This window comes from Oreochromis aureus, linkage group 10 (genome assembly GCF_013358895.1).
Source record: "Oreochromis aureus strain Israel breed Guangdong linkage group 10, ZZ_aureus, whole genome shotgun sequence".
Lineage (NCBI taxonomy): Eukaryota > Metazoa > Chordata > Actinopteri > Cichliformes > Cichlidae > Oreochromis > Oreochromis aureus.
The window spans coordinates 15,550,466-15,563,655 of NC_052951.1; the positions used below are offsets into that span (position 1 = coordinate 15,550,466).

General features: G+C 39.7%; 1 protein-coding gene across 2 annotated transcripts in view; it reads right to left on the reverse strand.

Moving 5' to 3' along the window:
- Positions 1-13,190, reverse strand: part of cadm2a (cell adhesion molecule 2a) — a 204,597-nt gene that overhangs the window by 57,953 nt on the left and 133,454 nt on the right. The window lies entirely within an intron of this gene.

The following is a 13,190-nucleotide window of genomic DNA, read 5'->3' on the forward strand; positions in this document are numbered from 1 at the left end:
GAGTAAATCGGCTCTTTGCTAGGGAAGAAAAGGGAAGAACAAAAATGTCTTGTGTGTTTGAAAAAAAAAAAGAAGCTTAACAGCCTAATTACAAAGCAAATGTTCAGGCAGACTGGCCAGTCACTACTGTGTGCTAAATTGGACCCTAACATTGAACACACAGGAGGCATTTAGCCCGCGGTACCAACCCTGAAACCTTAGCTACACAGGGAAGACCAATTAAAAACTGTTCTCTGTGGACTCGTGTGCATGCATGGATGTTAATTTGTGTTAAGCCTGCATCCAAAGAGAGAATCGCAGAGCTCAACTGAGTGATATCATTCTGGGTGACCTCTAAGCTGAATAGAGGGAGTTTTCAGCACCATGGACAGGTCACTTCTGGAGCCAGTTCACCAATAGCTGCCTGCCAGTTTTCAGAACTCTGGACAGCTCACACTGTTGCTCGTGTGGGTGTACATGTGTGTTTGCTTACGCTTTAGTGTGAAGGCTGAGGGAGCAAGTAAGCAAGTAAATAATAATAACCATAAATCTATCCCTGTCCCCATCCCCGGAGGACAGATTTTAAAGACTGTGTGAATGAAGGCTTAGGTAAGAAAGATTATTCATCCCCAGCTAACTCTCACGTCTTAAACCGCCATTCCTCCCCAGGCAAGGATTAGGAAACACTGAAGAAAAGAAAAACATATATAAGGTGAAAATTTTTTTTCAAATTTGTGAGATTTTAAACGCCACGATATCCACTGAACGTTGCTAATGGAGTTTTCCTTACATAAGTTAATTATTGGACAGGTAGCATAAACAAACCCGCAGACGGTGTTTTGTGTTCTGGGCGAGCAGACGAGGCAGGGGAAACCCACGCCGAAGGATGTGCGGAGACAGGAGAAGGTGAGGTGAAGGAGAGAAAGAGAGGAAGCGAGAGGTAAGTCATGGAGCACGGGTCATTTCCAGTGTTGATTAAGGCCTCCCGAGGTTAATCATGCGTGTGAGAGATAGAGCGGGAAGAGGAGGGAAACGAAGGAAAAATGGATGTGAGCTATGGGAGGCTAGGAATATGTTTTATTCATGAAAGTTTTGCATGAGGCATGATCTGCCAGCGATTTACCGTTCTGCTGCGCCTGCCCTCACTCTCTTTATTACTCCTTCTCTTTAAATCACTTACTTTTTCTCATTTTTCTCGCTCACGCAGTGGAGCGACGTGCGGCCCAGTGTGATACATTTTGTTTCCTTTGTGCTGGCCACAAAGAGAAGTTAATGGTTAACCGCCATACCCGATGGTACCAATGATGTTTTGTGAGTGAGATTTTGCAAAATATAATTTTAGTTCATTACCGCAGCAGATGTGTCTGGGGAGCCGCTTGCTTGTTGTGTTGCCAACTCTTCACTTATATCTTAAAATATAATAGACGAGTTTGTTTTCCAAATTATCTGCTTATGACAAACAAGGAAGAATTGAGTGATTTAATGAGTATGGCAAAATGCCACGTATGTCTTGGGGGAAAATGAGCATTTCCAAAATGTGGCTCGCTCATTCAGATTTTCACTAAAGACTTACGGAGTAACCGAATGTAAAAGTATCACAGCATCAGAATTGTAATATCAGAAAATGATCAACTCTCTATATAAATATATATGTGTGTGTGTGTAGAAAGATACATAGTGACTGTGCTATGATGCTAATACATTTTGACTACGATGCAACAAGATCAAATTTTCTTCACTGGTTTTGGGCTCCAAATTTTTACGTCTTACCAGCGGAATCTGATCGATATGTGAAAATCACTTGTTTTCTTTAAATTCAAACATTTATCAGTTTGTAAAACCACACATTTAATAACTTTTACACCAGTGCACATGGCTAACTTAAATCAAATCTCAAAACATAACACCCCAAGATCCAGTGTGACTCTTTATCTAATACATTTAAATGCCCACATCGCTCTCTTATCACACCTTTAAAATGCTAGTTTGCAGCTTTGCCTCGTACTGACTGAGCTGATCCTGTTGGAATTTGATAGAACTATTTTTTAACAACAGCTACTTCAACAAGGAAACAGATGGATACCCTGGCTAATTACTCGGCATTGCGTTAGCACTATATTGTAGATATGTTGTGTAACACACCTCATTTTATTTTGTTTTGAATGTAGCTTTATTCAAATCTGTATGCAGTTTAAACTGATATGTGTGTTTGCATAGCGTATTGCTACAAAACAAAATAAGAGCTGTAGTTTTCTACTACGAAGTGCAGCAATTTGTGAGAGGGAAACGTCAGCCTGCTGCAGGTCAACATGGAATGACATAAAGCCTGCCACATGCCATAACATTTTCACCATAAGTTGGTTTGCACTTCCTTTCCAGAATTGGATATATGTAAAGCTATTTGGTCAGTGACTGACTGGTAGCAGTCTGGTAGCAGAGGCACACTGGTCTATCAGGCCGATATAAAGATATTTATGCCATAGGTTTACTTCGGCTAGACACGCTAAACTATTAGCTTTTACATTTCATCTCTCCTCTTCTTTCCTCTCCTCTCCTACACAGATCTACAATAGTCCGGGGATCCCTCTGTCTATGCTTTGCGTCAGTGTCTGGTGCTACACTTCCATTGGGACTGAAAGGGCCAAAGGGGCCACAATGATGGTTATATTAGAACAGCGTAGTGTTCTTTGCGCCTAATTGGCCAGTGGAGTAGGTTCTTCCATTCTCCCCTCTGGCCAGCCAGACCTGATTTAAATGTATCTCCTGAGGGAAGGAGGCAGCTGTTCTCTCCTGATTTCCATGTCTAAATTTAGGCCCTTTCCTCACTTCAACTCCACTCTTTCTCCTACTTTCAGTTTCTTGCTCTGTCTTTTCCAGTTCACATCCATTCCACTCAATTCCCTCCACCCTCTCTGTCACGTTTTCTCCTCTAGTTGATCCCTGAAGGGTGGCATTTCCACTTGCTTTGTCTCTCATTTTCATATTCTCTCTGTCTCCTGCTGCTCCCTAGTCTTTAAAGTTTATCTTGATCCTACCTCTTTTCTGTTGCTCAATTGTGCTCTATCTGTCACGGCGAATGGGGTCATTTTAATTGCCCTCCACCTTGACTGACATGCTAAGGCTAAGACAGGTCAACAATCCTCTCATCTACATGACATTATAAAGTAATGACATAATGAAATTAGCTCTGCTTTATTTAGCTCGAATTAGATCACTTACTATACTGTGCAAAAGTTTCAGACACTTTAGCTGTAGATTCTTATCCGTCACAAATTACCATAAAGGTGGGCTCTGATTGGCTCCTAATTCATTCTGCAGCATCAAAAGAACCCTGCATGCACACACGAAGCTGTGGTAACTTCAGCGACAGGAGGAACTAATGCTATAGTCCTCACACAGCTCCCACTTTACTTTTAGTGCCTAAACATGAAAGGCATTATAGAAAAATGCACGGGCCAGTTCAGCCGCTTCTTGCCCAAGCAAATGACTGGACAAATAACACTGATACGAATATAAGAGTATCCTGGGTGCTTCCTGTCTGCTCCCCCACATGACCTTTCAAGCAAGAGCAGCCGAGTCTACTAACCTTTCTTATTTAGGCATTCAAGAAGCAGAGAAAAAGAGAGAGATGCAGCAGACAGATGGACAGCCTGGAGCTACTGACCTTTATACCAGGACTGGAGCTCAACTGAGCTGTAGAGCTGTGATGTATGGCCGAGAATACAGGATTACAGGACGGGAAGAGGCAGGCCACAGTTTTGATTAGCCGAGTCACCTTTTAAGCCAGTCAAGCACAAGTGATAATTGCAGGCTTGGGATCACACTTAAAATTTAAAGGACAATTCCAGATTAGTAGAGCATGGCCATAATTTGTGTGGGTTATAAAAAGTAAGATGTGAGAACTGGCAAAGAGCTAAGAGTTAGCTTGTTAAGTCTGGCTATTATCTACGACGTTAAACACAATAATAAATATGTGTATACATTTTTCTGCTTGCCTTTGTTTCCTTGACCACACAAGTTAGGTTAATCTCCGGGTTTGTTTAAAACTTTAATTTTATTTCCAGCGCTGGGAAAAGAGAAGTTCTAACACTGAGTGGGAGCTCTTGTGGGACTCCCTTGGAATTAGGAGGCACAATGTTATTACCGCAAGTAAGAACAATAGTCAAAAGCACAAAAATAAAACCCACAATGTAACACACTAGAACTGCATTTAAACTGTTAAGCTCAGAGCAATTAATCATTTGAACCTGAACTAGATCTGCAGGGCCTTAGAGAAGAATTTCCCATTATCGCTATATGTTATAATACAAAAATAAATGTATTACGAGCACTTGCTGATGTTTTTCCAATAATCCTGTGTTAAAAAATGTGCATCTGAATCCGCATCGAAGGTTTAGCCACCCTGCAAAGCATATTCTCAGATGCTCTGACACTATGAAACGTGGCCTTTAAGTGGCTCACTGTTAAAAAAGGCATCCCACTAAGAAGATAATGAATGAGAGGCAAAAGATTACATAGGACATGACAGCTTTGCCATGACCAGTTAGTGTCTATAAGGTTACACAGGTGGCTACGCAGCTGGGTACACAAGGTTTTCAGAGTGATTCTCAAAGTGTCAGGCAGCAGGGTGGCCTGGTGATTGGAGAGATGGTACAAGGTCAACAGTTTTATCATCTCAAGAGCTGGTGTGAATTCATCAGCCAGGGATGTATCCTGTCACAGCGTCCTTGAGAATAAAAACTCTCCAACCTCTTCATTCGTTTAAAGCATCAGAAAAAATATTGAACACGCAACTGGAAAAATAAAAATAAAAATAAGAATACGCTGTCATTTCCAGGAAGGAAAGGCTAGGGTCGATCACATGAAGCACAAAATGTGGTTAGTAACTTCCTGGAACAGAAGTTAACATGTCAGAGAAGAGCATCATCACTCACTGCCCTCACTCTGGGACTCTCCCTCCAACTGTGACAATTTTCACACTCTCTCCTTCGTTTTTCTCAAGAACACGCTGCGTACACGGCGTTGTCTCTTTTCTCTTTTGCGGTGACCTTTTTCACGCCTTCTATCAACATCCATCCTAAATCAATGTTGCATCTCCAATGTGATTTATCAACATTTCATAACACTATTACGCCTGGCATAAAAAGCCAGCCTTTAGCGTTCACTATGAAATGAAATTGCATGTTCCTGTGGAAAAAAAGGGTAATTACCACTGTGACAAAAAGTATATAGCAGCTTTTAAGAACAAGAGTATGAGTGGAGTCTAAAGCACCATATGTAATTTATCTTTTGAATATCTTGAAAAGAGAAGACAAAGTGAAATCTCCGGCAATAAAAACACAATTGAATGCATTTAGACTGGTATTGCTTGAAAAGGGAGGCAGAGTTAGATTTAAAGCACTTTCACTGCTGCCAAAACGCTCATAAGTGAAAATATTTAAAATCTGCCTTCCATTTTTCTCCCTGTGTGCATTTATCCATTAAAACCTTGTATAGTTGGTGAAGACTTCACACAGTTCTAATTGTTATCATCATCTTTACACCTCTGCCTCTTTCAGTTGTGTTTTGGGGCTAACCTTTCTTTTTCTAACGTATGATCCAAACTTCAGTTAATTAATACCCGACAATAAATATTTATACAGTTGACATATCATTATACATTTTGTTATTCTATATCTAAGTTTAGTAATCATTATTAAAATTAGTAAGACCACTAGGAGGGTGTTGTTTTATCAGGTTCTCCAAAGATATTCCCTTAAGAAGCACCCACACTCATCGCCCATCACTTTGTAGCTGATTGTCGGTTACTAGCAGATATTGTAGTGTCTGGTTGCCTAAGTTATATAGTTACTAATCAGTGGTTTTCTTCATTTTAATTTTTAATCGCTGGTTGAGAAGCTCAGGACCTGCCCGCCTTGTGTCACCACAAGTTATATCACCTGCCATCACCTGAAGTCGCTGTATGTCACTGACTTTTTGTGGCTCCTGGTCAGCCTGTTGCTGCTAGTCGTTTCCTGTGTGGATGCTCCTTTTATTTGGGGTTTTGATGATGGCAGTGGAGCGTGCTGTCAGACATCTCAGTTCGATGTTTCTTATAGGTGATCCCTTGTGACCTACAGATCACATTATTTTCATCCCGGAAGAGATCATCCCCATCAGGATTGAAATGTTTCACTACAGCGCCAAAGTAATCACTTAGAACTGCCATAGTTCCCTCTAAGAGGGCAAGTGGTCCCACACAGTGCCATCATTATGCCCCTCACAGCATAACAGAGCCACCTGATCCCCTCTCTGTAGGGGTCTACAGTTCAGGTGTTTACTTTAATCTGTCACCTGTCCTTATATGAACAATATTGTCATGCAAATGGACATAAATTGGGTTATAGTGGTTCTCTCTGTTTTCATTCTTATAACTGAATAAACATTCACTTTTCAGCTTTGTTCTTTTTCTCTTGGCAAATGAGGCGTATGTAAATTGCGCTTGCAAGCGAGCATGCCCGCGTGAGTATTTCTAATCTGAGCTTGCTCTTTTGACAATGATAAGTTTCTTGCTGTGAGCAAATTGAATGCAACCCCTGCAGAGGGTGGAGCTACCTTTGTATTCAGCACGGGCATACAATCACCTCAGGACAGTCATTTTTGATCTGGAGATATGAAATTAATTATTCGGCACCAGAGAGGCTGGCTACGGCAGTGCTGTTGTCATTTACATACAGTAATTAGACTGGGCAGCTGTTGGTGCTGCCGTTGCAAACTTGACATCCAACTTGGCCCTTGGAGTCAGATCAACAAAATATCACCTACTTCTCCATGGTGCTGTTAGGTGTTGTTTAAGAGCAGTGTTACAGAGAGAGTCCAGGTTTGTTTGTGTATGGTTTTTCCTTTTCCACTGAGTGAATAATGTTAACACATGCTGTTAATACAAGGACAATAATATCATTTAATATGATATAAGGGGAAACACCGAAGAAGAAGTGGTGTTTCTCGAGTTTACAAAGCACAAACATGCCAGCTCACGTATCTCCTCTTGATTTTTTTGTTTCTGTTTTTGATTACAAAGACCTGCCACAGCTGAACTTTTCTGCGATGCCACTTTTCAGGAGCCAAACCTACATATGAAAATTTATAAAAGCCCACAACCCAAATTCAAATTGGTGACCAGACATGTTTCCAGACACTTCTACCATTTGCCCAGTATTTTCTGCCCTTGATTCAGCCACATCAATTTAAAGGGCAGAGATATAAACCTCTGCCCACTCTCAGCATGTAAGCTGCCTGAGTTCAAGCTTGCTCAGTCCAGAATGGCCAGGGATCTCACTATCCTTTCTGAGCCAAGGTCAGACATCTCACGGTTTTATGACGGAGGTAAACCAGGCCTTCATAAATACTTCATACAGTGCTTTCTTCCAGCTAGCAAAAGCAAACAAGCAAGAAGAAGAAGACGACGAAGCGGAGAGCAAAAGAAAATTAGGAAAGGATATAAGCACATATTTTGACAGATAAGTGAAAGCAAAAAAAAAAAAAAAAAGGGAGAAAAAAGGAGAGAATGAAGAAAACAACTGAGGCGAGAGCAGAAACAAAGGAACAATATCTTAAATGTTTCCTTCTAGCCATCAAAGAGCCATTTCTTGCACAGCTAAATTCTCTGAACTGTCAAGCAGAAACTTTGGAAACATTCAAAAGTTATGCAGTCCTGATTTATACATAAAATTTAAGCAGGTACTATTAAATACATATCTTTGTGTACCCTCTTTGTGCTATACATACTACTGTGCGCTTTATATGTAATAGTAATAGGTGCAATATCCACTAAATGTTATCTTCACTGTTTTTCAAAATAGCAAGATCACAGCTTCATCTATTGAAATTTTCACTTTATAAGGACATGAAGGCAAAGCTTTGGCTCGATTTCTTCTTGAATATAAGGCCAAGCAATATTAGCAGGCATCCACATGTTTATTGGCTTAGTAGGTCATTCAAATTAAATATCATGAAAGCATGAGGGCAGGGAAATCAAATTTATTGTGTTTTCTTGCAAAATGATGTGGAGGAAGAGTGTACTTGACTTCATCTTCTTTTTTATCACAGGAAGGATTTCATCTCTTATGCTTTCATACAGGGTGAGAGCAGGATAATCGCAGGCTAGGGTGGCATTCATGAGGGAAATCAAACTAATCACTGCTGCCACCAAAAATTCCCAAATTCCCCAAATCAACATGACACAGTGTGATTTTCTAATGTGTAGTGATGTGTTGACAGATTCTGTTCATTTAAGAAGGATCTGGGGAAATGCTCGTCACCCCAGGAGGACCTGCAAGATTCAGTGGGCAGAAAGTACTAATTTAAAAAAAAAAAGAAAAAAGAAACAGCTCTCATCATTTGGTTGGTGTCAGACTTACTTTGCCACAAAGCACTTTTGCCACAGCTATTAGTCAGTCACAATGACAGGGCTGATACTAGCTGCAGTTACAGTCACACGTTTTTCATTTTGACTGAAATCACTCCAATTGACGATTACCGATCTTACAAATCAACAGTTCAGATTATGTCGTGGTGGATGGGGAGAGGAAGGTCTGGGCAGCTCTGCTTTGATTGGTGCCCCTGCACTATGGAACGGGTAAGATGCAGAAAATGAACGGATGGATAGATGGGAAGGTAATATTTTTGACAGGTAGAAAAGAGTGCATCCCAATGGACGTTAGGTTTCCATACAGTCTTACCTTGCATAAAACCTCCAAATTTGATCAAACTTTCCCCTGTCTCTGTTTCAGAACTCTTTGAAAATCTTATATCTCATAACTTAATCCAGTTGTTATTATTGTGAAATGCACTAACTGAATTTTTTATTTGAGTTTTTAAATCCACAGTCAAAACACTTGTAGTACAGCCTCTTTTGAAGAAGCCTCAGAACTCAGATACTAGAATACTGAGTAGAGACAGACCACTATCACATCTTCACTTAGTAGAGCACATAATACCACAGAGACTGCCCTCATTTCCTGTGGTGTTGCACAGGGCAGGTGTCTTGGTCCATTACTTTCCTCATTATACATGCTACCACTTGCCAACCTTGTCAGGCAGCACACCATGCACTGCTGTAGTTACACATTCACACTTTTTCTGTAGAACCAAAACAGTTTGAGCCCTGAGAGGGAAACTCTTAGAAATATATAGGCAATAAGTCCAGCTGCAAAAATACCTCGATCCACACCTGTCAGTCGCAAAACTGACACTGTGTCTCTTCAGTAAATCCCAGTCGTTGCTTTTTAATGCCAAAAGAGGGTTTGCGCTGGCGCAGACTGTTAGTAAATCTAGCCCTTGGACTCTTGGATCCTCTACTGCCAACTGGAAGACAGCCAATATTTTTCACAGACATCCAAGGTTTTTTCGTCTGGGGATGCAGTTTTTGTCGTTAATGCTCCTAAACTTTGAGAGCCGTCTGTCTCAAAAGATTAGGAAAGCAAGCTAGATTGATACTTTAAATAAATGTAAATACAAAATTTAACAAGTGCACTTCCTCTTTATCAATCCTGCTACAGAGCAGATTCAAAAGTTCTCTTTGTCTGTTCTTCGAGGTTTTATGTATGTTTTATATGGGTTTTTTCAGTAAATTCTTTTGTAAAATTGTAAAATGCAGTAGAATGGATGTATCACTATAGGAGGGGTGGACAACAAGCAGGGGGCTGCACACAAACAGAAACGGGACATACAAAGAAGAAGAAATATGCTGAAATCCATGAATTTAGGCAGGTGACATAAATGAAACGGTTTCACATGTGTAGCTATCTCACATGTTAATAATATCAGAGTATATGGAAGTGCCTAAAAACGTTCAATCCATGTGAAGGACATCAGAAGGTTATAGTTGTGGTTGCAAAAAGACTTCCGGTCCTGCAGAAGTCTATAGAAAAACAGCTTTCTGATATATATTTTAAAAATGTGTGTGTGCCTCCAGTGGCATATGCATGCACCGTGCTGAGGTTCCAGCTTTTACAGGTTTTCCTTTTTGGACTTTCGGGGGTTGATTGAGACGGTCTGCACACTAAATTTCCCATGTGTGCTATAATTTTGACTTACAGAAATTCTTATAACAACTTTCCTGACGGCATGCATATTTTTAAAGTTACAATTTTCTTCATCTAAGTGAACAACTCATTGTACATCATGAGTAGGCTGCAAACAAGAGTTGCTTGTGACTTTGTATTCTTTGAGTTGAAGTAGTTGTGTACAGAAATGTATAGAAAAGCAGAAAACAGGTCTCAACCTGTGGCTTGCAGCAAACTTACTAAACTTCACAGTTTTGTGATTCCAAAAACTTGGGGCAAGATTATCTTTAAATAAATATAAGATAAAAAATGGAAAGAAAGAAATTGACTGATTTTAGCATTTTGTTTAATATGTACTACAGCGAAGTAGATTGAGAAGCCCAAACTGTGTGCCAGTCAAAAAACAGCTTCGACAGGCTAAGCAAGACCCTGCTATCTAGTACCAGATGTTAACAGCGCATCTTTTATGTCTTAGAGTCTTTTTATAATGAGAAGAGGCCTTTTGCAGAGTTTCTAACACTCAGTTTCGCATTGACTCTTTTTCCATTGACTGAATGAATGCTTTTGAGCCAGTGTGCATCACTTGATGAATACAGATGTTATAGTAATGCGGTTTGGCCACTATGCCAAAATTGCTGCTTTGGGATGCTGGGAAGGAAAATTAGGAAAATTGAGTGAAACTTATTAAAAGATGTTATGATTGTGTATTTACAGTATGCAGCTAATAGCTTTAACATTTGAGCAGAAAATAGAAGTTCATTTGCTCATACTGAATTATTCTTTCCCAGCGAAAATATAATTCATGTGCTTGTAAAAACGTTTTCTCAGATGTGACTCTGTAGAAACACCACCACTGCAGTGTTACTATGAGTTGGTGAGGAGACCCACATGCCATCTACATAATATATAGACAGTATTTTATCAGTGACTATTTGAATATTTTATGAGCAGCCCTTTGTAAATATTTTGGCCAATCGACTTATGTGTTGTGGTTACGGCGCAAGTGATGCATGTACAAGACTCACTCTAGATAATGATTTTGTAAAGTTTAAAAAACACTAATTAAATTTAGTTAGAAATTGTGTCACTTGTGCACATACAAGTGCCATATATTTATTTTTTGTGCTGTTTTTTTGCTCTTCGTGCTCATTTGCAATGCTGACAGTGAAATATAACTGCGATTTAAACTTCCACAAGTTAAAAAAAGGAAAAAAGTAGAAGAACAGAAAAAAACCCATCTTTGAATTAATCTTTCATGCTGTATGCAGTAATTGGCGATGCTATATATACATTTACAAAAGAATAAAGGCACCCCTAACCATCCACTCAGTCCTTCAGTCGCACACATACCGATGAACCGATACTTTGAGGTGAACTAAGCCTTTATCCACCCACTGATCAGCATGAATCTTATCTGGCTTGTTATGTTTTCCTACCAGTAGCCTCATTATAAGGGTAAGAGAGGCAGGCCGGAGACATGTGCTCGACTCTGATCTACACATCTTCTGTTCCCCCTATTAAAGAGTGCGATGGATTTCCTATACTGCTGCGGTAAGATAGAAAAGGATGATAGTCAGGTTAGGGTAGCCTTTAAAGAGAGGAGGGAATCAAGAGTGAGTGAGACAGAGATGATACAGTTAAACACATGCAGCTGGATGCTGATCAGGAAAGAGGTGGTCTAAATTCATTATGCATTCAGACGCAGCGGGAAAATGAGAAAAAACTGTAGCGAAGTGTTGAGGGGGAATGTGATGTTGATCCTGTGACTACTATCACTACAGCTGAGGATAGCAGGGAAGGAGGATGTAAGGCGATGACAGGGTTTTAACATGAGGATTATACCAAATCTACCATTCGGCAGCAGGCTCTGAGAACAACAAGTGTTGCTTCCTTCACTTCCTTCCATTACATTCAGACTGGGTTAGTAATATACAGCTTTTCTAGCCCTGTATGTTAAGATGCACCATAAGGAAACAAACACTGGAAGGACCTGTGTAGAAGGTCCGTACGAGCTCTGAGCACAAAAATAATTATATAAAATGTTGCTTTTCTACAGGAGGCTTCTGGATTAAGATAAAAGCTGTTCACATGAGCTGATTTGCTATTTTATTTAAAATAATGAGCAACTTGCCATATTTCCTCTGTCTTGATTGCCTCTGTTTATTCATTTTATTCCATACTGACTCCATGAAGTTGCGATCAGGGCTCATGCCATCTGCTGCGGGAGCCATGTTCTTCTTGTTGTCGAGGATTGTTCTTTCTGGTTCTGACTGCCCTGCTGTTGTCACAGTCATGCTGCAGGATGAATTTGGGACTGAGCTCCAAAGCGATCTCATCATAATAACCTGAGTTATATAAAAGCTTTGCACAGTGCCAAACACTTTCAAGTTCTGCCACTTTAATTTAAAAATTTGGCTCAGATTATGATTCTTGAAGAAATGTATTTATTGCATAATCACTGCGAAAAATCTATAAAATTTAAAAAAGGAGCTTCATTTCTGCCAAATATGCTTTGATACAGTTTGAGTGTTTTTATTAGGTATGCCAACCTTAGCTGATACCAATCCTTTCATCTGACTTATGATCACATCTCTGCTTAGGAAGTGACTGTTGTGTGTGTGTGTATCTGTAATCATTAGCCAAAGATGGTAACTAAACAGAAAGGGATTATAACCACGGTTGAATAAATTCTTAGTCTTTGAGAAGCATATTTGCTGAGGCACGCAGAATGAAATCAGGTTATCTGCTCTCAAATAAACACTTTGCTTCTCCTCTCTGACTCACTTTTTGATCTATAATCCGTTCTCGCTGCCATAGCGCAGACACAGAAGATGATGGAGAAGATTTGGATCTCTTTAATTTACTGCCACCTTTCCAATAAAAGCAATGGCAAAGGACATTATCACACAGTTAAAGAGTTGATTAATAATTGCATGACCTTGAGCTGTCTTTGCAGTATATACATACCTAAATGATTTCCCTAGTACTAATTTACAAATCTAAAAATCTATGTTGAAACAAACTGTCTAATTTTATTCTCAAGCAAATCATTTTTTCCACATTATTTTTCAGTGTTGGGATAGTGATAAATCCCACTATGGCAAAACCCTGTATTAGAAATCTGAAATGAAAAAAAAACAACCCTTTCACCCAAATACACAAACA